The following is a 26,347-nucleotide window of genomic DNA, read 5'->3' as shown; positions in this document are numbered from 1 at the left end:
TATCATAGATTTGCCCAGTGTCTCAAGGATAGTAATCTCATGGAGAAAAATCAAACCACTGCCCTCAGGTCCTCACTTTTGAAATTCAACATCCCTTCCACTGCACTAAGCAATAGAGTCACTTACAATACCATCTGCCTCACTAAAGAAACTTTCTTTTTCTAATTAAGTAAAGTTCTATTTAAAGATAAGTTTGACACCTGGCAGATTGACTAAGATGACAGGAACAAATAACGATGAATGTTGGAAGGGCTGTGGGAAAACTGGGACACTAATACATTGTTGGTGGAGTTGTGAAAGAATCCAACCATTCTGGAGAGCAATCTGGAATTATGCCCAAAAAGTTATGAAAAATGTGCATACCCTTTGACCCAGCCATACTACTCCTGGGCTTATATCCCAAGGAAATACTAAAGAAGGGAAAGGGACCTGTATGTGCCAAAATGTTTGTGGCAGCCCTTTTTGTAGTGGCTAGAAACTGGAAAATGAATGGATGTCCATCAATTGGAGAATGGTTGGGTAAATTATGGTATATGAATGTTATGGAAATTATTGTTCTGTAATAAATGACCAACAGGAAGAATACAGAGAGGCTTGGAGAGACTTACATCAACTGATGCTGAGTGAAACGACCAGAACTAGGAGATCATTATACACTTCAACAATGATACTATATGAGCATGTATTCTGATGGAAGTGGATATCTTCAACATAGAGAAGAGCTAATCCAATTCCAATTGATCAATGATGGACAGAATCAGATACATCCAGAAAAGGAACACTGGGAAATGAGTGTGAACTGTGAACATTTTTTTAGTTGTTTGTGTTTTTGTTTTTTTTCTTCCCAGATTATTTTTACCTTCTGAATACAATTCTTCCTTTGCAACAACAACAACAATAAAATTCCATTCTGCACATATATATTATACCTAGGGTATGCTATAAGATATTTAATATGTATAGGAATGCCTGCCATCTAGAGGAGGGGGTGGAGGGAAGGGGGAAAAAATTCAGAACAGAAGGGAGTACAAGGGATAATGTTGTAAAAAAAAATTACCTAGGCTTATGTACTGTCAAAAATGTTATAATTATAAAAATTAATAAAAACTTAAAAAATAAAAATAAGTTTGACCTGTACTTTTTGATTATCTCTGATTTCACTGTTATAAGTGAAATTCCCTTTATTAAAACAAGTGACAACCTACTTTGGAATTTAAGAATCTCAGAGAAGATCTTGGTCAATTATAGGAAAAATGACTTGCTCAGGAAACGTTATCAGTATATAACAGAAACAGAAATAGAGTCCTGGTCTTTCTGTCTCTGCAGGCCCCTTATTCACAGCAGCACATTGATTGTCTCCTAAAACTTTGTAAAAAAAATCTTGAAGAATCGATGTCTACATTCACATTCAAGGTGGTTTTCCTAACCTTCAGCCATGTGTGATGGAGCATTCCCAATTCAAAATCTAGTAATATGCCACATAAAATACTTTATTCTAATAATTAGGGATCCTTGCTGTTTTGTTATTGGCTTTCTTTCATTTTTCAAATATAACTGTACAAGGATGTTTGCCAAATTATGAAGCAAAGCAAATGAATTGAAGCAACTAAGACAGGCTATTTGAACTGATATTTCAAGTTTGTAATCTGATACTGTCTACTTAATCTATCATTTGGCAGAAAAAAATAATTACATTTTGAGAAAGGTCTTCAATTCATATTAGATATTCATAAGTCGAAAAAAATCCTGAAAAACTGGCAGTTCAGCATGTAAATCTCAATGTTATCCACATGTGAATTGCTGTAAAATGAGGAATAAATGTGATTGAAGCACTACTCTAACAGCTGCATAAATCATATGTTCTATCTTGATTCTGTTCACTTTATAGGTTTATCACAGAAAAAAAAAAAAAGCCGCCTTTCAATGCTATGTCAAAATCTGCAAACACTAGCACATTTTCCCCCCTCTCTAGAGTGTGTATATTCAGACTGTATGTGCCTGCACTAATAAACCAAAAAGAGACTGTGTATGTATCTGTGTGTGTATGTGTGTGTATGTGTGATTGAATGGGTATTCATGTTACCCCAATCTTCAGCTAAAAGAATATTTGACACAAAGGAGAAATAGCCCTTTTTATGGAATCTCAAACTATCCTCTGAGTACCATGATGAAAATGACAGCATGAAACATTTAATGAGTCATGTGTCACCTAGATGCTCTGGGAGGACATTTTAATCAGAAAGGACTATATTTATTGTGTTACTTCCCCTGTATTCAAATAGATGACCTTCACATTTTGTCTCTCCACATCAGCAGCACCTGGACAGATCCTTGAGGAAATCTGCCTCCTTCCCTCCCTGCCTGAATGGATTGCTTGTTCTTAGAAGGGCTGGGATTTAGGTAATGTGGAATTGTTTGAGAACCCAGCAGTATGGGCTGCACCTGTCAGTGAAATTTGAAAATAATGAGCTCTCAGTAGATCTGATGCAGGGGCAGAGGTCAGTCTGTTATGGGATTGTTTGGTAGTTTGTCTATTTCTGGGCATGATGACAATACAATGGAATCTATCTTTCCCCCTCATATTCATGACTTTATCAACTGTTTGTCCTTTCCTTTCCCTTGCTCCCACCCCTCTCCCAACTCCATGCTGCCCAATTGTCCTTGTTGTTATAAATACTGAACCTATGATGTCACAGTTATAGGAAAATTCCAATGAGGAAACACCCTCTCACACAAAAGATCAGCATCTGATCTACAATTCATAGTCTTGGACACTGTGTGCTAGAGAAACCAAGAAGTTCTGAACTTTTTTTAGTGTTTCTCAGTCCTTAGGTATTAGAGTCAGAATTTGAATCTGGAACATCCTGACACTACAAATAGCACCACAATACTTTGCCTTCTACTGTCTTTCCCCTTTCCTTTTCCTATGTTACATAATGTCCCTCTTCTGATTCTTCCACAGTGTTTCATAGTGCCTCTCCTCTCATCCCCCACCTTGGCTCATGGTGTCTTTCTCCATATATCTAACTCTTTCAGGGTGCTAAATCCTGTAATATTCTCTCTAAAATGTAATATTCTCTTTTGAGGTTTTCTTGGGGGGTCTCTGGAGGCAGCCTTCATTTCAGTTTAGTAATCATCACAGGAGTACAGCCAGGAGTTAAAGTCCAAATCCTTTATTGTCTTTCCAAGTCTTGTCTCCTTTTCTGTGGCCCGGTTAGTTTTCTTAAAATCCAGATCCTTTATTATCTCCTTCCTGGGACTGGGCAGCTTTCTAGAGAGCCTTTCAGTCTGGTCTTGGTTTCCAGAGCTTGAGCTCCCACCTGCCTTCTCTGGCTTCTGAATCTCCACAACTGAATCCTGGCTGAGGCTCTAGTTTATATATGCTCTATTATCAAAGGTGTGAAACTTATATAGAACTATAGTAATTACTAAGTACAAGTACTGAACTAGAGAACTGTTAAGCACCACGCTAAATTAGATAACTATTGTGTCTATCAATTCCACTTGATTTAGTACCTTGTTTCAAGTTCTGGCCCCTAACAAAATCCCTTTGAGGACTTATCCTATTAGCAAAGGGCATATGCCAACCTCATGGGGTATTACCTTTTTCATGATTAATTATGGGTATTAGTGGGAAACTTGTCTTTTCTATAAAACCCCTTTCCTTGCTATTTGTTCTCCAAAATTTGTTTCTCCTCTCTCTTGGTGTGGAAGGCTGTCTTCATCAAAAGATCATTGGAACTGGCCTGAATCATCTCATTAGTGAAAAGAGCCATGTCTATCAGAATTGATCATTGTATAATCTTGTTGTTGCCATGTACAATGATCTCCTGGTTCTGCTCATTTCATTCAGCGTCAGTTCATGTAAATCTCTCCAGACCTCTCTTAAATCATCCTGCTGGTCATTTCTTATAGAACAATAATATTCCATAACATACATATATTATAACTTATTCATCCATTCTCCAACTGATGGGCATCCACTCACTTTCCAGTTTCTTGCTACTACAAAAAGGGCTGCCACAAACGTTCTTGCACAGGGGTCCCTTTCCCTTCTTTAAGATCTTTTTGAGATATAAGCCCAGTAGAAACACTGCTGGATCAAAGCCTATGCACAGTTTGATAACCCTTTGGGCATATTTCCAAATTGCTCTTCAGAATGGTTGGATTACATTACATCTCCATCAACAATGTATTAGTGTCCCAGTTTTCCCACATCCCTTCCAACATTTGTCATTATATGTTCCTGTCATCTTGGTGTGGAGTGGTGTCTCAGACTTGTCTTAATTTGCATTTCTCTGATCAATATTGATTTAGAGCACCTTTTCATATGAGTAAAAATGGTTTCAAGTTTTTCATTTGAAAAGTGTCTGTTCATATACTTTGACCATTTATCAATTGGAGAATGGCTTGAATTCTTATAAATTTGAGCTAATTCTTTAAATATTTTAGAAATGAAGCCTTTATCAGAACATTTGACTATAAAAATGTTTTCCAAGTTGATTGCTTCCCTTCTAATTTTATCTGCATTTACTTTGTACATAAACTTTTAAACTTAATATAATCAAAATTATAAATTTTTTGTTCAATAATGAATTCCAATTTTTTTTCTTTGGCCACAAATTCTTTACATTTCTGGATTCTTATGAGGAATAAATGAGATAATAATGATAAAGCAGTTAGCATAGTGTCTGGCATATAGTAAATACTATACAATATTTGTATTAGTATTAGTATACATTATTAGTATTATTATAAATTTAACAAATGACAAATTTTTAAAATCACAAGTATAGGTAAGTAAATTCCTTTCCTGACAGTTAATACAATGATAAAAATAGAGTAGTTATTGATCTCCAGGAAGGAGAGGAGAAAAAGGAGAACAGGGAAGGGGAAAAGAACAGAGGAAGAGAAAAGTATGTTAAGATAGCAAATGTACATAATTAAGCATGATATATAATAGATGGATAATAAATACCAAATAGAATTGATGGGGACAAAATAAATTCAGAGAGCTAAAAGAAAATAGGAAGAACCATTTTCATCTGGGAGAATAATAAATATCTGGTTAAACTGATGTGAACAATGAAACAATCTCTGACCCAACTTTTTTGATCTTGTTCCAGATTTTTGATTTCTTTGGTATAGAGAGCTCCCTCTATTGATGCAGTTCAACCCACAATTTATGGTTTGAAAAAGTTCTTTTAAGCAGTGACAATTTAAATAAATTCCCCAGGTTCACACAGCTAGTCTTTGTTAGAGGAAGGGCTTGAATTCTTTTCTTCCTGACTCTAAGGCCAGCTGCTTGAACCTGGTTACTTGTTAGGAATTGGGGACTAGAGGAGGGGAAAAAAAAATCTACTCTAGAGAAGTGAATGTATTCTGGATTTGAAATTAAAGAACTAAACCCACGTGGCTTGGGTAAATTGCAATTTTCTCCTAAGGGAAATGAAATTGCAGCTATGAATCTAGGATCCATCCTTAGGAAGGATTAATTAGATCTTAAATCATCACATGCCCTTCCTCTAAGTGAAAATAAAGTCTAGAAGTTTTGGATGAATAAGCCTTGTAAAAGAGGTTATGTTTATGTACAACATGGAGAGCTGTAACCAAAGCAATAGTACAGATAAGTGGATGAGGAACTAAGTGAATGGTCAAAAAAAAAATAGGAGAATTTTTATTACTATCAAGTCAATTTAGAATGCAGTCATTAATAGAACACAATAGCAGTCTTAAGCTATATGATCTTTAAGAGTTTTTTTTTTATGTCTTGTATAACAGTTTAAAGAGGAGGTATATCAAGTTTGCAGATGACAAGTATTTGTATTCAGTAATTTAATATTCATTTATTCAGCTTTTGTTATGTAGTAAGTTCTGAGAATAAATCAAAATGAAAATTAAAAAGCAAGTCTCAGTCCCTGCCCTCAAGGAACTTACATTTTCCTGGAGAAAAAAATAAATCACATTCATATCAAAAATTCAATGAAAAGTAATTTCTAGAGAGAGAACACAAACAACTGAGGAAATGAGGATGAATTTATCACAGAAATTGTCAGATATATGGAAGCAATAGCTAATCAAAACAGATGACTACATCTTGATCCAAAATTATTTCAACAGTCTAAGGCATTGAACCACATCTAATGAAAAGAATTTTAAAAGTAATAAATTTAATGTCTTACAATTGAATTTAAAAATAAAATCTTGAGAATATTTGATGGAGAAAATAACTCATTTAGAAATTAAAAAGCTCTAGGGATGTTATTGAACAATATGTACTGTGTGATATTGGAGCCAAAAAAGACAAAAACAATCTCAATGTTATGAAGAGATGAATCTTGTCCAGAACAATGATGTTACAGACTTTATGTATTGTAGCTTGCTCAGAATATATCTGTGTTATTCTACCATATTTGAAGAGATTTATTAATAATTAGAGAACATTCAGAATATAACCGGATGAGTAATGGTTTAAAAATCATGAGAGGAAAAAATAAATTTACGCTAATATGAGAAAGCATATTAAAAATCTATCCACCTTGATGTTTTCAGATTCTTACTTTATAAAATTATATTTTCTATGTTTTATAGCCTTACTTCCAATCTAATCTCTATTCCATGTGGTAAAACTTTTTCCTACTTGTTCAATTGTCATAGACTGGAAGAATATTTCATTTTTATCTTTTTTGTTTTGTTTTGTTTTGTTTTTGTTTTTTTTGTTTAGCCACTCCGAAATTACATTCCTGGTGTTGATTTAAAGTTGTTTGAAGGAGAACGTTGGGAGAATTTAACTGAGTTCTTTCTCTATTCCACAAAGCTTGGTTTGAAAAATATTTATTTAATTTTCTATACACACAGTCAATAGATTATTATATAATTTTCTCCCCTTGATTTGTTCTAAGAACCACTGATTATTTAGGATGACCTTTTTTAGTTTTCACTTCATCCTGAATCCTGTCTCCAATTTTATTTTCTTAGCAATTTGTATTACATTGTGACCTAAAAATAATACATTAAATATTTGTATTGCTCTTCATGAGTTCTTTTGTTTGTTTTTTTTTTTTTTGTTTGTTTGTTTGTTTGTTTTTTTAATAGCTTTTTATTTACAAGATATATGCATGGGTAATTTTTTTTTTTTTATGCAGGGATAATTTTTCTGCAATGACAGTTGCAAAACTCTTTGTTCCAACTTTTCCCCTCCTTCTCCCCACCCCCTGCCCCAGATGGCAGGTTGACCAATACATGTTAAATATGTTAAAATATTAGTTAAATACAATATATGTATACATGTCCATAGAGTTATTTTGCTGTACAAAAAGAATCAGACTTTGAAATAATGTACAATTAGCCTATGAAGGAAATAAAAAATGCGAGCAGACAGAGATAGAGGGATTGGGATTTCTATGTAGTGGTCCATAGCTGTCTCCCAGAGATTTTTTGCTGGGTGTAGCTGTTTCAGTTTATTACTGTTCTATTGGAACTGATTTGATTTATCTCATTATAGAAGAAGGCCATGTCCACATCAGAATTGATCATCATATAATATTATTGTTGAAGTATATAATGATTTCCTGGATCTGCTCATTTCACTCAGCATCAGTTCATGTAAATCACTACAGGCCTTTCTGAAATAATCCTGCTGTTTCCTTCTTCATCTGTTTCCTTCTGTCTGTTAAAATACAAGCAAACCCTCTCTCCCAGACGGTTAACCTATCTAATTTCCTTCTATTTACCACTTTCTAAATCTCTTCTCATCATCTGGAGATTACATTGGAGTTGTTTGCACTGGACACAGCCCTGTTGGTTTAAAAGACCTGTATTCTCCCCAAGTGTAATCCATTTTTGCAATCTGATTGCCTTTTTGACTGACTTATCATGTAATCTTTTTCTGCCATGTGATTGCTTTTCTGCTGGTTGATCAAATCAGAGTCCTGACCTTCTAAAGGCTCTTTGGGTGTAACATCAGCTGTCATCATGCCCAAAGTCTTTTTTGCCTGAGGCCCTGGACCTGGGCCCCTCATCCCATATCCCTGAATTAGTCTACACTCTGATGCCCAATGAAGTCCTCTGTTTCATTTTGGACATGGAGTATTGGGTATTGTTCTCCCACACTGCCTTCTCACTCTATCTCCATATGTACACTGAGCTCTTAGATGTCCAATTTTTCCACATTGGAAACATCGACAAATTTCTCTAGAAGTCCAAGAGGGACCCTGTCTTTCCATGTTCATCAGAGTCCAGGTGTAAAAAGCATTTGTTCCCACTGTAGCACATCGTCTTATGATCTCCTCTAAAGGAGCATCTTTGTCTAATCCCCATATAATTCTTTTGCAAATCTCAATAGCATTTCTAATACAATATTAAATATTAATGGTGATAGTGGGCAATCTTGTTTCACTCCCGATCTTATTGGGAATGGTTTCAGTTTATCCCCATTACATATGATGATTACTGATGGTTTTAAATAGATGCTACTGATTATTTTAAGGAAAAGTCCATTTATTCCTATACTCTCAAGTGTTTTTAATAGGAATTTGGTTATTAATTTTTGGTTATTATTTTGGTCATTAATATGATCAATTATACTAATAGTTTTCTTAATATTGAACCAGCCTTGCATTCCTGGTATAAATCCTACTTGATCATGATGTATTATGCTGGGGATGATTTTCTGGAGTCTTTTTGCTAATATCTTATTTAAAATTATAGCATCGATATTCATTAGGGAGATAATTTTCTTTCTCTGTTTTCTTTTTTTTCTTTATTTTTTTTTTATTTTTTTATTCATTTTTCCAAATTATCCCCTCCCTCCCTCCACTCCCTCCCCCCGATGGCAGGTAATCCCATACATTTTACATGTGTTACAATATAACCTAGATACAATATATGTGTGTAAATACCTTTTTCTTGTTGCACATTAATTATTAGCTTCCGAAGGTATAAGTAACCTGGGTAGATAGACAGTAGTGCTAACAATATACATTCGCTTCCCAGTGTTCCTTCTCTGGGTATAGTTATTTCTGTCCATCATTGATCAACTGGAAGTGAGTTGGTTCTTCTTTAGGTTGAAGATTTCCACTTCCATCAGAATACATCCTCATACAGTATTGTTGTTGAAGTGTATAGTGATCTTCTGGTTCTGCTCATTTCACTCAGCAACAGTTGATTTAAGTCTCTCCAAGTCTCTCTGTATTCCTCCTGCTAGTCATTTCTTACAGAGCAATAATATTCCATAACCTTCATATACCACAATTTACCCAACCATTCTCCAATTGATGGGCATCCGTTCAACTTCCAGTTTCTAGCTACAACAAAAAGAGCTGCCACAAACATTTTGGCACATACAGGTCGCTTTCCACTCTTTAGTATTTCTTTGGGATAAAATCCCAATAACAGCAATGCTGGGTCAAAGGGTATGCACAGTTTGACAACTTTTTGGGCATAGTTCCAAATTGCTCTCCAGAATGGCTGGATTCTTTCACAACTCCACCAACAATGTATCAGTGTCCCAGTTTTCCCACATCCCCTCCAACATTCATCATTATTTGCTCTGTCATTTTAGCCAATCTGACAGGTGTGTAGTGGTATCTCAGAGTTGTCTTAATTTGCATTTCTCTGATCAGTAGTGATTTGGAACACTCTTTCATATGAGTGTAAATAGTTTTCAATTTCATGATCTGAGAATTGTCTGTTCATATCCCTTGACCATTTATCAATTGGAGAATGGTTTGGTTTCCTATAAATCAGGGTCAGTTCTCTATATATTTTGGAAATGAGACCTTTGTCAGAACCTTTGCTTTTAAAAATATTTTCCCAATGTGTTACTTCCCTTCTAATCTTGTTTGCATTAGTATTGTTTGTACAGAAACTTTTTAGTTTGATGTAATCAAAATCTTCTATTTTGTGATCAATAATAATCTCTAGTTCTCTTCTGGTCATAAATTCCTTCCTCTTCCACAGGTCTGAGAGGGAGACTATTTTCTGTTCCTCTAATCAATTTATGATCTCATTCTTTATGGCTAAATCATGAACCCATTTTGATCTTATTTTGTTTTATGGTGTTAGGTGTGGATCCATATCTAATTTCTGCCATACTAATTTGAAGTTTTCACAATAGTTTTTTTACAAATAATGCATTTTATCCCAAATGTTGGTGCCTTTGGGTTTGTCAAACACTAGATTGCTATAGATGTACACTTTTTTGTCCTTTGAACCTAATCTTTTCCACTGATCGACTGGTCTATTTCTTAGCCAATACCAAATGGTTTTTGGTGACTGCTGACATATAATATAGCTTTAGATCAGGTACACCTACACCACCTTCATCTGACTTTTTTTTTTCATTAGTTCCCTTGAAATTCTTGACCTTTTATTCTTCCATTTGAATTTTGTTGTTATTTTTCTAGGTCATTAAAATAATTTCTTGGGAGTTTGATTGGTATAGCACTAAATAAATAGATTAGTTTGGGGACTATTGTCATCTTTATTATATTCGCTCAGCTTTCCAAGAGCACTGAATGTCTTAGAAATTATTTAAATCCGACTTTATTTTTGTTGCAAGTGTTTCCTAATTTTGCTCATATAATTCCTGATTTTCTTCGGTAGATGGATTCCCAAATATTTTATAATCTCAACATTTGTTTGGAATGGAAATTCTCTTTGTATCTGTTGCTGTTGCATTTTGTTGTTGATGTATAAAAATGCTGAGGATTATTGTGGATTTATTTTGTATACATCAACTTTGCTAAAATTGTGAATTTTTTCTAATAACTTTTTATTAGAATCTCTGGGGTTTTCTAAGTATACCATCATATCATCTGCAAAGAGTGACAGTTTGATTTCCCCATTACCTACTCTTATTCCTTTAATCTCTTCTCAACTCTTTTTTTTTTTTTTTTTTTTTTTTTTTTTAATTTTTTTTTATTATATATATATATATATATTTTATAGTATTATCCCTTGTATTCATTTTTCCAAATTACCCCCCCTCCCTTATTCCCTCCCCCCGACGACAGGCAATACCATACATTTTACATGTGTTACAATATAGTCTAAGTAAAATACATGTGTGTGAATATCATTTTCTTGTTGCACAATAAACATTAGAATCCGAAGGTATATGCAACCTGGGCAGACAGATATTAGTGCTAACAATTTACATTCCCCTCCCAGTGTTTCTTCTCTGGGTGTATCTACCTCTGTCCATCATTGATCAACTGGAAGTGAGTTGGATCTTCTTTATGTTGAAGATTTCCACTTCCATCAGAATACATCCTCATACAGTATCGTTGTTGAAGTATACAGTGATCTTCTGGTTCTGCTCATTTCACTCAGCATAAGTTGATTTAAGTCTCTCCAACCCTCTCTGTATTCCTCCTGCTGGTCATTTCTTACTGAGCAATAATATTCCATAACTTTCATATACCACAATTTACCCAACCATTCTCCAACTGATGGACATCCATTCATCTTCCAGTTTCTAGCTACAACAAAAAGAGCTGTCACAAACATTTTGGCACATATATGTCTCTTTCCGCTCTTTAGTATTTCTTTGGGATATAATCCCAGTAGTAGCGATGCTGGGTCAAAGGGTATGCACAGTTTGATAACTTTTTGGGCATAATTCCAGATTGCTCTCCAGAATGGCTGGATTCTTTCACAACTCCACCAGCAATGCATTAGTGTCCCAATTTCCCCACATCCCCTCCAACATTTATCATTATTTGTTCCTGTCATCTTAGCCAATCTGACAGGTGTGTAGTGGTATCTCAGAGTGGTCTTAATTTGCATTTCTCTGATCAGTAGTGATTTGGAACACTCTTTCATGTGAGTGGATATAGTTTCAATTTCTTCCTCTGAGAATTGTCTGTTCATATCCTTTGACCATTTATCAATTGGAGAATGGTTTGGTTTCTTATAAATTATGGTCAGTTCTCTATATATTTTGGAAATGAGACCTTTGTCAGAACCTTTGTTTTTAAAAATATTTTCCCAATTTGTTACTTCCCTTCTAATCTTGTTTGCATTAGTATTATTTGTACAGAAACTTTTTAGTTTGATGTAATCAAAATCTTCTATTTTGTGATCAATAATGATCTCTAGTTCTCCTCTGGTCATAAATTCCTTCCTCCTCCACAAGTCTGAGAGGTAGATTATCCTCTGTTCCTCTAATCTATTTATTATCTCCCTCTTTATGCCTAAATCATGGACCCATTTTGATCTTATCTTGGTATATGGTGTTAAGTGTGGATCCATATCTAATTTCTGCCATACTAATTTCCAGTTTTCCCAACAGTTTTTTCCGAATAATGAATTTTTATCCCTAATGTTGGAATCTTTGGGTTTGTCAAAGATTAGATTGCTATAGATGTACCCTTTTTTGTCCTTTGTATCTAATCTGTTCCACTGATCTACCGGTCTATTTCGTAGCCAATACCAAATGGTTTTGGTGACTGCTGCTATATAATATAGCTTTAGATCAGGTACACTTAGACCACCTTCCTCTGAGTTTTTTTTCATTAGTTCCCTTGCAATTCTTGACCTTTTATTCTTCCATATGAATTTTGTTGTTATTTTTTCTAGGTCATTAAAATAGTTTCTTGGGAGTCTGATTGGTATAGCACTAAATAAATAGATTAGTTTGGGGAGTATTGTCATCTTTATTATATTCGCTCGGCCTATCCAAGAGCACTGAATGTCTTTCCAATTATTTAAATCTGATTTTATTTTTGTGGCAAGTGTTTTGTAATTTTTCTCATATAATTCCTGACTTTTCTTTGGTAGATGGATTCCCAAATATTTTATACTATCAACATTTGTTTGGAATGGAATTTCTCTTTGTATCTCTTGCTGTTGCATTTTGTTAGTGATATATAAAAATGCCGAGGATTTATGTGGATTTATTTTGTATCCTGCCACTTTGCTGAAATTTTGAATTATTTCTAGTAGCTTTTTAGCAGAGTCTTTGGGGTTCTCTAAGTATACCATCATGTCATCTGCAAAAAGTGATAGTTTAATTTCCTCATTTCCTACTCTAATTCCTTGAATCTCTTTCTCGGCTCTTATTGCCGAGGCTAGCGTTTCTAGTACTATATTGAATAGTAATGGTGATAGTGGGCAACCTTGTTTCACTCCTGATCTTACTGGGAAAGGTTGCAGTTTATTTCTATTGCATATTATGCTTACTGACGGTCTTAAATATATACTCCTGATTATTCTAAGGAATAATCCGTTTATTCCTATACTCTCAAGAGTTTTTAGTAGGAATGGATGTTGGATTTTGTCAAATGCTTTTTCTGCATCTATTGAGATGATCATATGGTTCTTATTAATTTGATTATTAATATGGTCAATTATATTAATAGTTTTCCTAATATTAAACCAGCCCTGCATTCCTGGAATAAATCCTACTTGATCATAGTGTATTATCTTGGAGATGATTTTCTGAAGTCTTTTTGCTAATATCTTATTTAAGATTTTAGCATCAATATTCATTAAGGAGATTGGTCTATAATTTTCTTTCTCAGTTTTCGATCTACCAGGTTTAGGTATCAGTACCATGTCTGTGTCATAAAAGGAATTTGGTAGGACTCCTTCATCCCCTATTTTTTCAAATAATTTATATAACATTGGGGCTAATTGTTCTTTAAATGTTTGGTAGAATTCACATGTGAATCCATCTGGCCCTGGGGATTTTTTCCTGGGGAGTTGATTAATAGCTTGTACTATTTCTTTTTCTGAAATGGGACTATTTAAGCAATTTATCTCCTCCTCTGTTAATCTAGGGAGCCTATATTTTTGGAGGAAGTCATCCATTTCACTTAAGTTATCAAATTTATTGGCATAAAGTTGGGCAAAGTAACTCCTTATTATTTCTCTAATTTCCTCTTCATTGGTGGAAAGATCCCCCTTTTCATTTGTAAGACTATCGATTTGATTTTCCTCTTTCTTTTTTTTGATCAAATTTACCAAAGGTTTATCTATTTTATTGGCTTTTTCATAAAACCAACTCTTGGTTTTATTTATTAATTCAATAGTTTTTTTACTTTCAATTTTATTGATTTCTCCTTTTAATTTTTGTATTTCGAGTTTAATTTTTGGTTGGGGGTTTATAATTTGGTCTTTTTCTAGCCTTTTAAGTTGTAAGCCCAATTCGTTAATCTTCTCTTTCTCAATTTTCTTCAAATAAGCCTCTAAAGATATAAAATTTCCCCTTATTACCGCTTTAGCTGCATCCCAAAGATTTTGATATGATGTCTCATCATTATCATTATCTTGGGTGAAATTGTTAATTGTTTCTATAATTTGCTCTTTCACCCAGTCATTCTTTAAGATGAGATTATTCAGTTTCCAATTACTTTTTGGTCTATTTACCCCTAACTTTTTACTGAATGTAGCTTTTATTGCATTGTGATCTGAGAAGAAGGCATTTATTATTTCTGCCTTCCTACATTTAATTTTGAGATCTTTATGTCCTAGTATATGGTCAATTTTTGTATAGGATCCATGAACTGCTGAGAAGAAAGTATATTCCTTCCTATTGCCATTCAGTTTTCTCCAAAGGTCTATCATACCTAGTTTTTCTAATGTTCTATTTACTTTTTTAATTTCTTTCTTGTTTGTTTTGTGGTTTGATTTGTCTAAATCTGAGAGTGCAAGGTTGAGATCTCCCACTATTATAGTTTTACTGTCTATTTCTTCTTGCAGTTCTCTTAACTTTTCCTTTAGAAAGTTAGATGCTATACCACTTGGTGCATATATGTTTAGTATTGATATGGCTTCATTATTTATGCTACCTTTCAGCAGGATATAGTTTCCTTCCTTATCTTTTTTAACGAGATCTACTTCTGCTTTTGCTTGATCTGAGATAAGGATAGCTACCCCTGCTTTTTTGGCTTTACCTGAAGCATAATAGGCTCTGTTCCAACCTTTTACCTTTACTCTGTATGTATCTCCCTGCTTTAAGTGTGTTTCCTGTAGGCAACATATTGTAGGGTTCTGCTTTTTGATCCAATCTACTATCCGTCTCCGTTTGATGGGATCGTTCATCCCATTTACATTTACAGTTAAAATTACTAATTCTGTATTTCCTGCCATCGTATTATCCCCAGATTATGCTTTTTTCCCTTGACCCCCCTGATCCCCCTCCCCGATATTTAATTTACAGACCCCCCTTGTGACGCGCAACCCTCCCTCTTTTTTTTTTTTTTAGGATCCCTCCCCCCTCCCTCCAAGTCCCTTCACTTATTCCCCTTTTCCTTTTCCCTTTTCCTCTCCCCCCTTTTAATGAGGTGAGAGAAAATTCTCTGAAAAACAAATATGTTAATTATTTACTCTTTGAGCCTCTTCTGATGAGAGTAAGATTCACACAATGATTCTCCCCCTCACTAAGTTCCCTCAGATATGGTGTATTTTCTATGTCTCTTCCTGGGATGTAGTTTCCCTCTTTTTATCACTCCTTCCCCTTTTTCTGAACCGACCTCCTTCCCTTTACTACACCCCCCTTTTTTTCTTTTATATCAGTAAAATCAAATTATCCTTGAGTATTTTTTATATACCCACAACAGAGTTACAGTTCTCAAGGGTTCTGTGTACCTTTTTCTGTTTCTCTTCAGTCTTGTGGATGTAGATCAAATTTTTTGTTTAAGTCTGGTTTTTTTCTTAGAAACATATAGAATTCCTCTGTTTCATTGAATGACCATCTTCTTCCGTGGAAAAAGATGCTAAACTTAGCTGGGTAGTTCATTCTTGGTTGCAGTCCTTGATCTTTTGCCTTACGGAATATCAGGTTCCAGGCCCTTCTATCTTTTAATGTGGAGGCAGCCAGATCTTGGGTGACCCTTATTGTGGCACCTTGGTATTTAAATTGTTTTTTTCTAGCTGCTTGCAGGATTTTCTCCTTTGTGTGGTAATTCTGCAGCTTAGCCACAATATTCCGTGGTGTTCTTTTTTTAGGGTCTATTTCAGAAGGAGTTCGATGAATTCTTTCCACATCTACTTTCCCTTCTGTTTCTATTATCTCTGGACAGTTCTCTTTGATAATTTCCTGTAAAATAGAATCTAGGCTCTTTTTTTGGTCATAGTTTTCTGGAAGTCCAATAATCCGCAGATTATCTCTCCTAGATCTATTTTCCAGGTCTATAGATTTTCCCAGTAAGTATTTGACGTTGTTCTCCAGCTTCTCATTTTTTTTGTTTTGTTTGACTGATTCTTGGGTTCTCTGTGAATCATTCATTTCTATTTGTTCCATCCTGACTTTTAAGGAGTTATTTTCTTCTTTCACAGTTTTTAGTTCTTTTTGTAAATGCCCAATTTCGTTTTTAAATGAATTATTTTGCTCTATTGAATTTTTTTCCATTTCCCTAATTTTTTTTTTTTGAGAATTATTTTCTTTTTCCAATTCAGAAATTCTATTTTCTTGAGACTTTTTTATCTTTTCCAATTCAGAAATCCTACTTTCCTGTGTTTTTTTAACCTTTTCTAATTCACTAATTTTGTTTCCCTGCATCTCCTGTGAATTCTTTATTTTTTCCAACTCCAATTTCAGGACGTTGTTATTTTCTATCATAACTTCCCTTTCCTTGCCCCATTTTTCTTCAATCTCCCTCAATTTCTTAAGAGCTTCTTCTAGGAGAGAGTTATGTGATGGGGGGCAGGAATCGTTCCCCTTTAGGTTGTTATCTTCTGAATCTTTGCTGTTAACTTCCTCGGGGTTGGATACCCGCTCTTTCTCTGTATAGAAGGAATCTATAGTTTTTCTAGCTTTTTTGCTCATACTTAAAAAATGTTTTGGGGTCTGTCCCTGGGGTAGGAAATTATTTACTTCTTTACCAGCTTCCTCCCAGACCGGATGGATGCAGCGGCCCCTGCGCCCGCGCTAAGAGAGAGCTCTGGGAGAGAGTTCCCCACCCCCTCCCTGGAAGTGCCTCAGAGGTGATTAGCACTGCTGTGCTTTGAGGGCGTAGAATAGTGAAGACAGCAAGAAGCTCAGCCTATGTGTCCGGGTGGGGAGTGGACGTCTGCAGCAGGTGACGTGAGAAGCCCCTGCGCTCAAACTGGAAGTGTCTGCCAGAAACCGCGGTCCCTAGTTCAAAGGTTCCGCTTCTCTGGGACTTCCTGGAGCTGAGTTCCACTCCCTCCAGCTAAGCTAGGCCGAGTGTGTTGCCTTGGGCCGTATCCACCCACTTGTCAGTCTCTTAACTATTCTCAGGAGGTAGCTGAGGCCACACCCCCTGGTGCCGAGTCTGCCCCAGGGTGGGGGGGGGGGAAATCTAATCTGAGTTTTAAAATATTTTGGCTTTCTCTTCTGAACTGCTAAATAATTAGCAGAGAAGAGCTAACAGCCTGTGCCAGATTCCTTTACCTCAGTGGCTTCTCTGATCCCAGAGCCCCTCCCAGCGCAATGGGCGCAGTGTGCCCCTACCCCACCGTCTGTGCTGGTCTTTCTTATTCCTCCCCTGAGAACTGACCTTTCCTGTTGAAACTCCAGATTCTCTTCAGCTGGTAAGTCGTGCTTCCAGTCCTTGTGGTATCTATCAGTCCTGAGCTAATTTTGAGACTTAATTTATCTAATTGGTTGTGAGGGAGTGAGGACGTTCACTGAGTAGTGTGTTTCTTCTCCGCCATCTTGGCTCCGCCCCCCTCTTCTCAACTCTTATTGCCAAGGCTAGTAGTTCTAATACAATATTGAATAGTAATGGTGATAGTGGGCAACCTTGTTTCACTCCTGATCTTACTGGGAAAGGTTCCAGTTTATCTCCATTACATATTATGCTTACTGATGGTCTTAAATATATGTTCCTGACTATTTTAAGGAATAGTCCATTCAATTATATACTCTCACGTGTTTTTAGTAGGAATGGATGTTGGATTTTATCAAATGCTTTTTCTGCATCTATTGAGATGATCATATGGTTTTTATTAATTTGATTATTAATATGGTCAATTATACTAATAGTTTTCCTAATATTAAACCCACCCGGCATTCCTGATATAAATCCTATTTGATTATAGTGTATTATCCTGGGGATGATTTTCTGGAGTCTTTTTGCTAATATCTTATTTAAGATTTTAGTATCAATATTCATTAAGGAAATTGGTCTATAGTTTTCTTTCTCAGTTTTCGATCTACCTGGTTTAGGTATCAGTAACATGCCTGAGTCATTAAAGAAGTTTGGTAAGACTCCTTTATACCCTATCTTTTCAAATAACATTGGGGCTAATTGTTCTTTAAATGTTTGGTAGAATTCACATGTAAATCCATCTGGTCCAGGGGATTTTTTTCCTGGGGAGTTGATTAATAGCTTGTTCTGTTTCTTTTTCTGAAATGGGACTATTTAAGCAATTTATCTCCTCCTCTGCTAATCTAGGAAGCCTATATTTTTGGAGGAAGTCATCCATTTCACTTAAGTTGTCAAGTTTATTAGGATAAAGTTGGGCAAAGTAACTCCTTATTATTTCTCTAATTTCCTCTTCATTGGTGGAAAGATCCCCCTTTTCATTTGTAAGACTAACAATTTGGTTTTCCTCTTTCCTTTTTCTGATCAGATTTACCAAAGGTTTATTAATTTTATTGGCTTTTTCATAAAAACCACTTCTTGGTTTCATTTATTAATTCAATAGTTTTTTTTTTTTTTTTTTTTTTTTTTTAACTTTCAATATTATTGATTTCTCCTGTTAATTTTTGTATTTCAAATTTGATTTTTGGTTGGGGGTTTTTAATTTGATCTTTTTCTAGCTTTTTAATTTGCAGCCCCAATTCAATAATCTTTTCTTTCTCTATTTTGTTCAAAGCCTGTAAAGATATACAATTTTCCCTTATTACTGCTTTAGCTGCATCCCACAGATTTTGGTATGATGTCTCATCATTGTCATTATCTTGGGTGAAATTATTAACTGTTTCTATAATTTGCTGTTGTACCCAGTCATTCTATAAGATGATATTATTCAATTTCCAATTACTTTTTGGTCTATTTACCCCTAACTTCTTATTGAATGTAGTTTTTATTGCATTGTGATCTGAGAAGAAGGCATTTATTATTTCTGTCTTCCTGCATTTAATTTTGAGATCTTTATGTCCTAATATATGGTCAATTTTTGTACAGGTTCCATGAAATGCTGAGAAGGAAGTATACTCCTTTCTGTCACCATTCAGTTTTCTTCAAAGATCTATGATACATAATTTTCCTAATATTTGAGTTACATCTTTAATTTCTTTCTTATTTGTTTTGTGGTTTGATTTGTCTAAATCTGAGAGTGCAAGTTTGAGATCTCCCACTATTATAGTTTTACTATCTATTTCTTCTTGCAACTTTCTTAACTTTACCTTTAGAAATTTAGATGCAATATTACTTGCTACATATATGTTTAGTAGTGTTATGCCTTCATTGTTTATGCTACCTTTTAGCAGGATATAGTTTCCTTCCTTATCTCTTTTAATTAGATCAATTTCTGCTTTTGCTTGATCTGAGATAAGGATGGCAACCCCTGCTTTTTTTGCTTTACCTGAAGCATAATAGATTCTGCTCCAACCTTTTACGTTTACTTTGTATGTGTCTCCCTGCTTTAAGTGTGTTTCATGTAAACAACATTGTGTAGAGTTCTTAACTTTGATCCAGTCTTTTATCTATCTCCTTTTGATGGGAGAGTTCATCGCATTCACATTGACAGTTACAATAACTAATTCTGTATTTCCTGCCATAATATTATCCCCTGATTATGCTTTTTTTCCCTTGACCCATCCTGAACCCCTTCCCCAATATTTAATTTATAGACCCCACTTGTGAGGTGCAGCCCTCCCTTTTTTGTATCCTTCCCCCCTCATTCCAAGTCCCTTCCTTTATTCCCATTTTCCTTTTCCCTTTTCCTCTCCCCCCTTTTAATGAGGTGAGAGAGAATTCTCTGAAAAACAAATATGTCAATTATTTACTCTTTGAGTCTACTCTGATGAGAGTAAGATTCACACAATGTTTCTCCCCCTCTCTAAATTCCTTTGGATGTGGTAGATTTTCTATGCCTCTTCCTGGCGTGTAGTTTCCCTCTTTTTATCAATGCTTCCCCTTTTTCTGATACTACTCCTTTCCCTTTACTACTCCCCTTTTTTAATATCAGTAAAATAAAATTATCCATGCAGACTTTCTGTATTTCAACAACAGAGATACAGTTCTCAAGAGTTCTTTTTACCTTTTTCTGCTTCTCTTCAGTCTTGTGGATGTAGATCAAAAAATTTTTTTTAAGTCTGGTTTTTTTCTTAGAAACAAATTGAATTTTCTGTTTAATCAAATGACCATCTTCTTCCATGGAAGAAAATGCTAAACTTAGCTGGGTAGTTTATTCTTGGTTGCAATCCTTGATCTTTTGCCTTTTGGAATATCAGCATCCAAGTCCTTCGATCTTTTAATGTGGAGGCAGCCAGATCTTGAGTGACCCTTATTGTGGCACCTTGGTATTTGAATTGTTTTTTCTAGCTGCTTGCAATATTTTTTCCTTTGTTTGGTAGTTCTGCAGCTTAGCCACAATGTTCCATAAAGTTCTTTTTTTAGGGTCTTTTTCAGAAGGTGTTTGATGAATTCTTTCAACATCTATTTTCCCTTCTGTTTCTATTATCTCTGAACAGTTTTCTTTGATGATTTCCTGTAAAATAGAATCTAGGCTCTTTTGTTGATCATAGTTTTCGGGAAGTCCAATGATCCTCAGATTATCTCTCCTAGATCTATTTTCCAGATCTATAGATTTTCCCAGTAAATATTTGATGTTATTCTCCAGCTTTTCATTTTATTTTATTTTTTTGTTTTGTTTTGTTTTGTTTGGCTGATTTTTGCTTTCTCAATGAATCATTCATTTCTATTTGTTCTGTCCTGATTTTAATGAATTATTTTCTTCATTCACATTTTTTACTTTTTTTTGTATATGCTCAATTGAGTTTTTAAATGAATTATTTTGCTCTATTGAATTATTTTTCCAGTTCTCTATTTTTTTTAGAGAGTTATTTTATTTTTCCAATTCAGAAATCCTACTTTCTTGAGAATTTTTTAACCTTTTCTAATTCAAAAATTTTGTTTCCCTGCATCTCTGGTGAATTCTTTATTTTTCTCAACTCAAATTTTGGGACGTTGTTATTCTCTATCATAGCTTATCTTTCCTTTCTCCATTTTTCTTCAACCTCTCTTAATTTTTAATAGTCTGTTCTAGGAAAGAGTTATGTGATGTGGAGCATGTATCATTCCCCTTTAGGCTATTATCTGCTGACTCTTTGCTGTTAACTTCCTTGGGGTTGAATACCCATTCTTTCTCTGTGTAGAAGGTATCTATTGTTCACTTCAGCTTTTCACTCACTGTTAAAAATCTGTTGGAGTCTGCCCTTGGGGTAAGAAGTTTATTTATTTATTTATTTATTTATTTATTTATTTATTTATTTATTTATTTATTTATTTATTTATCAGCTTCCTCCCAAACCCAATGCATGCAGCAGTTCCCGTGCCTGATCTAAGAGAGAGCTCTGAGAGAGAGTTTCCCTCCCCCTCCCTGGAAATGCCTCAGAGGTGATTAGTACAGCTGTGCTGTGAGGGTTGCCTAGTGAAGGACCCCGCTGTGTGGCCCAGAGACTGCCCTGAGGTTTAAGAATGAACAATAAAAGCGAGACAAAGCCCAGCCAATGCATCCTGTGGGGCGTGGATATCAGCAGCTGATGTGAAAAAACCCTGCACTCAAACTGGAAGTGTCTGCCTGGAAACTGTGGTCCTTATTTCAGTGGTTTTGCTTCTCTGGGAGTTCCACTTTTTTGGGAATTCCTAGTCTGCTAGAGTTCCACTGCCTCAGGCTACACCCAGCACTATGTGGATTAGATGTTGCCTCAGACTGTGTCCCTGCTGTTCAGACTCTTAACTGCCTCAGGCAGCAGAAGGTGGCTTCACAACTGTGCAGAGATCTATTAGGTCACTTCTAGATATGGGTGGTTCTAGGATCTGGTTTTATATTTTAAAGTGGTTTGATTTCTCTTCTGAACTGCTCTTTTATAAGCAAAGAAGAGCTATCAGCCTATGGCAGATTCCTCAATCTCAGTGGCTTCTCTGATCCCAGAGTTCTCCCCAGCCTGATCAGCATAGTGTGTTAGCACCTAACAGTCTGTGCTGGCCATTTTTTTTCTTCCCCTTGGAACTGACTTTTTCTGTTGAAATTCCAGATTCTCTTCAGCTGGTAAGTTGTGCTTCTAATCCTTGTGGTTTTTATCAGTCCAGTGTTATTTTTGAGGCTGATTTAACTAATTGGTAATGAGGGAAGAAGGGAGCTTACAAATTCCAGTGTATCTTCTCCGCCATCTTGGCTCCACCCCCCCTCTAATTTATTTATAATCTCATTCTTTATTCCTAGGTCATGAACCCATTTTGACCTGACCTTGGAATATGGTGTTAAGTGTGGATTAATGCCTAGTTTCTACCATATTAATTTCCAATTTTCCCAGCAATTTTTGTCAAACATTGAGTTCTTCTCCCAAAGGCTGGGGTCCTTGGATTTGGATTTGTAAAACACTAGTTTTTTAGAGTTCTAAATTATTTTGTCCTTTGGACTTAACCTTTTCCACTGATAAACTAGTCTATTTCTTAGCCAATATGAAATGGTTTTGGTAACTACTGCTTTATAATGTAATTTTAGATCTGGTACAACTAGGCCATCTTCATTTTATTTTTTTTTCCATTAATTCCCTTGAAATTCTTGAACTTTTGTTTTTCCATATGAACTTTGTTGTTATTTTTTCTAGGTCATTAAAATAGTTTTTTGGGAGTCTGATTGATATAGCTCTAAATAAATAAATTACTTTAGGTAGTATTCTCATCTTTATTATATTTGCTAGCCTTATTTAAGAGCTTTTAAATTTTTTTCCAATTAGATTGGACTTAATTTGTGTAGAAATTTTTTTGTAGTTTTGTTCATTTTTGTTTCTGATTTTCCCTTGGCAGATAGATTCCTAAATATTTTATACTATCAGTAATTACATTAATGAAAATTCTCTCTGTAACACTAACTATTGGACTTTGTTAGTGACATATAAGGATGCTGATGATTTATGTGGATTTATTTTGTATCCTGCAACTTTGCTAAAAGTGTGGATTATTTCTAATAGCTTTTTAGTTGAATCTTTGGGGTTCTCTATATGTACCATCATATCGTCCGCAGAGTGATAATTTGGTTTCCTCATTACCTACTATAATTAATTTAATCTCTTTCTCCACTCTTATTGCCAAAGCTAGATTTCCAATACAATATTGAATAGTAATAGTGATAGTGGACAACCTTATTTCACCCCTGATCTTAATGGGAATGGTTGCAATTTTCTGCATTAAATATGATGCTTATTGATGGTTTTAAATAAATGCTACTGATTATCTTAAGGAAACGTCCCTTTTTCCTATACTCTCAAGTGTTTTTAATAGGAATGGATTTTTTCAAATGCTTTTTCTGCATCTATTGAGATGATCATATGATTTTTGTTAATTTGATTATTAATATGGCCAATTATACTGATAGTTTTCCTAATATTGAACCAGCTTTACATTCCTGGTATAAATCCTACTTGATCATAGTGTATTATCCTGGGGATGATTTTCTGGAGTCTTTTTGATAATATCTTATTTAAGATTTTAGCATCAATTTTTCATTAGGGAGATTGGTCTATAGTTTTCTTTCTCCATTTTCAACCTACCTGGTTTGGGTATTAGTACCATGTCTGTGTCATCAAAGGAATTTGGTAAGACTCCTTCATTCCCTATTTTTTCAAATAGTTTATATAGCATTGGAGCTAATTGTTCTTTGAATGTTTGGTAGACTTCACCTGTGAATCCATCTGGTTCTGGATATTTTTTCTTAGGGAGTTGATTAATAGCTTTCTCTATTTCTTTTTCTGAAATGGGACTATTTAAGCAATTTGCTTCCTCCTCTATTAAGCTGGAAAGCCTATACTTTTAGAGGTAGTCCTCCATTTCACTTAGGTTGTCAAATTTATTGGCATATAGTTGGCTAAAGTAACTCCTTATTATATCTCTAATTTCCTCTTAATTGGTGGAAAGATCCCCCTTTTCATTTGTAAGACTAATAATTTGATTTTCCTCTTTCTTTTTTCTGATAAGATTTACCAAAGTTTCATCTATTTTATTGGCTTTTTCATAAAACCAACTCTTGTTTTTATTTATTAATTCAATACTTTTTTACTTTCAATATTATAAATTTCTCCTTTTAATTTTAGAATTTCAAGTTTAGTATTTGATTAGGGGTTTTTAATTTAGTCTTTTTCTAGCTTTTTAAGTTTAAAGCCCAATTTGTTGATCTTCTTTTTCTCTTTTTTTTTTTCCAAGTAGCCTCCAAAGATATACAATTTCCCTTTTTTTTCAGCTTTAACTGCATCCCACAAATTTCGGTATGTCTCATCATTGTCATTATCTTGAGTGAAATTATTAATTGTGTCTATAATTTGCTGTTTCACGCAGTCATTCTTTAAGATGAGATTATTTAGTTTCCAATTAGTTTTTGACATATTTACCCCTAACTTTTTGGTGAATATGGTTTTTATTGCATCATGATCTGAAAAGTAAACCTTTATTATTTCTGCCTTCCTGTATTTAATTTTGAGATCTTTATGTCCTAATATATGGTCAATTTTTGTATAGGTTCCATGAAATGCTGAGAAGGAAGTATACTCCTTTCTGTCACCATTCAGTTTTCTTCAAAGATCTATCATCCATAATTTTCCTAATATTTGAGTTGCCTCTTTAATTTCTTTCTTATTTGTTTTGTGGTTTGATTTATCTAATTCTGAGAGTGCAATGTTGAGATCTCCCACTATTATAGTTTTGCTGTCTATTTCTTCTTGCAACTCTCTTAACTTCCACTTTAGGAAGTTAGATGCTATATCACTTGGTGCAAATATGTTTAGTATCCATATGGCTTCATTGTCTATGCTACGGTTTAGCAAGATATAGTTTCCTTCTTTACCTCTTTTGATAAGATCAGTTTTTGCTTTTGCTTGATCAGAGATAAGTATGGCTACCCCTGCTTTTTTGACTTCACTTGAAGCATAATAGATTCTGCTCCAGCTTTTCATTTTTACTCTGTAAGTATCTCCCTGCTTAAATGTGTTTCCTGTAAACAACATATTGTAGGATTCTGACTTTTGATCCAGTCTGCTATCTGCCTCTGCTTAATGGGACAGTTCATCCCATTCACATTTACAATTAAAATTACTAATTCTGCATTTCCTGCTATCATAATATCCCCTGATTATGCTTTTTTTTTTCCCATTACCCCCACCGAACCCCTTCCCCAGTATTAAAATTATGAGCCCTACTTGCATCACACAGACCTCCCACTTTAATATCCCTCCCTCCTCTCTTTAAATCCCTTTCCTTTTCTTATTTCCTTTCCTTATTGCTCTTTTCCTTTTCCCTTTTCCTTTCCCTCTTTTTAATTAGGTGAGAAAGAATTTTCTCTAAAACTAATATGTTAATTATTTTCTCTTTGAGCCAATTCTGATGGGAGTAAGGTTCACACAATGTTTCTCCCCCTCTCTAACTTCTCTCAGACATGAAAGTTTTTCTTTCCTTCTTTGTGGGATGTGTTTCCCTCTTTTTATCTCTCCTTTCCTCTTTTCCTTACACTATCCCCTTTACATTTCTACTTCCCATTTCTTTTTGTTCTATCCTTAAAATCAAATTATACATGTAGTCTTAATGTATATCCACAACAGAAATACAGTTCTCAAGAGTCCCTTTTACCTTTTTCTGCTTCTCTTGAGTCTACAAAAGGAGAGTGAGGAATTATATGAGAAAAATTACAAAACACTTGCCACAAAAATAAAGTCGGATTTAAATAATTGGAAAGACATTCAGTACTCTTGGATAGGCCGAGCGAATATAATAAAGATGACAATAGTCCCCAAACTAATCTATTTATTTAGTGCTATACCAATCAAACTCCCAAGAAATTATTTTAATGACCTAGAAAAAATAACAACAAAATTCATATGGAAGAATAAAAGGTCAAGAATTTCAAGGGAACTAATGAAAAAAAAAGTCAGATGAAGGTGGTGTAGGTGTACCTGATCTAAAGCTATATTATATGTCAGCAGTCACCAAAACCATTTGGTATTGGCTAAGAAATAGACCAGTCGATCAGTGGAAAAGATTAGGTTCAAAGGACAAAAAAGTGTACATCTATAGCAATCTAGTGTTTGACAAACCCAAAGACACCAACATTTGGGATAAAATGCATTATTTGTAAAAAACTGTTGTGAAAACTGGAAATTAGTATGGCAGAAACTAGGCATGGACCCACACTTAACACCATATACCAAGATAAG

This window comes from Sminthopsis crassicaudata, chromosome 1, assembly GCF_048593235.1.
Source record: "Sminthopsis crassicaudata isolate SCR6 chromosome 1, ASM4859323v1, whole genome shotgun sequence".
Classification (NCBI taxonomy): Eukaryota; Metazoa; Chordata; class Mammalia; order Dasyuromorphia; family Dasyuridae; genus Sminthopsis; species Sminthopsis crassicaudata.
The sequence above is the reverse complement of the archived record's forward strand: the minus strand, read 5'-3'. Positions refer to the sequence as shown.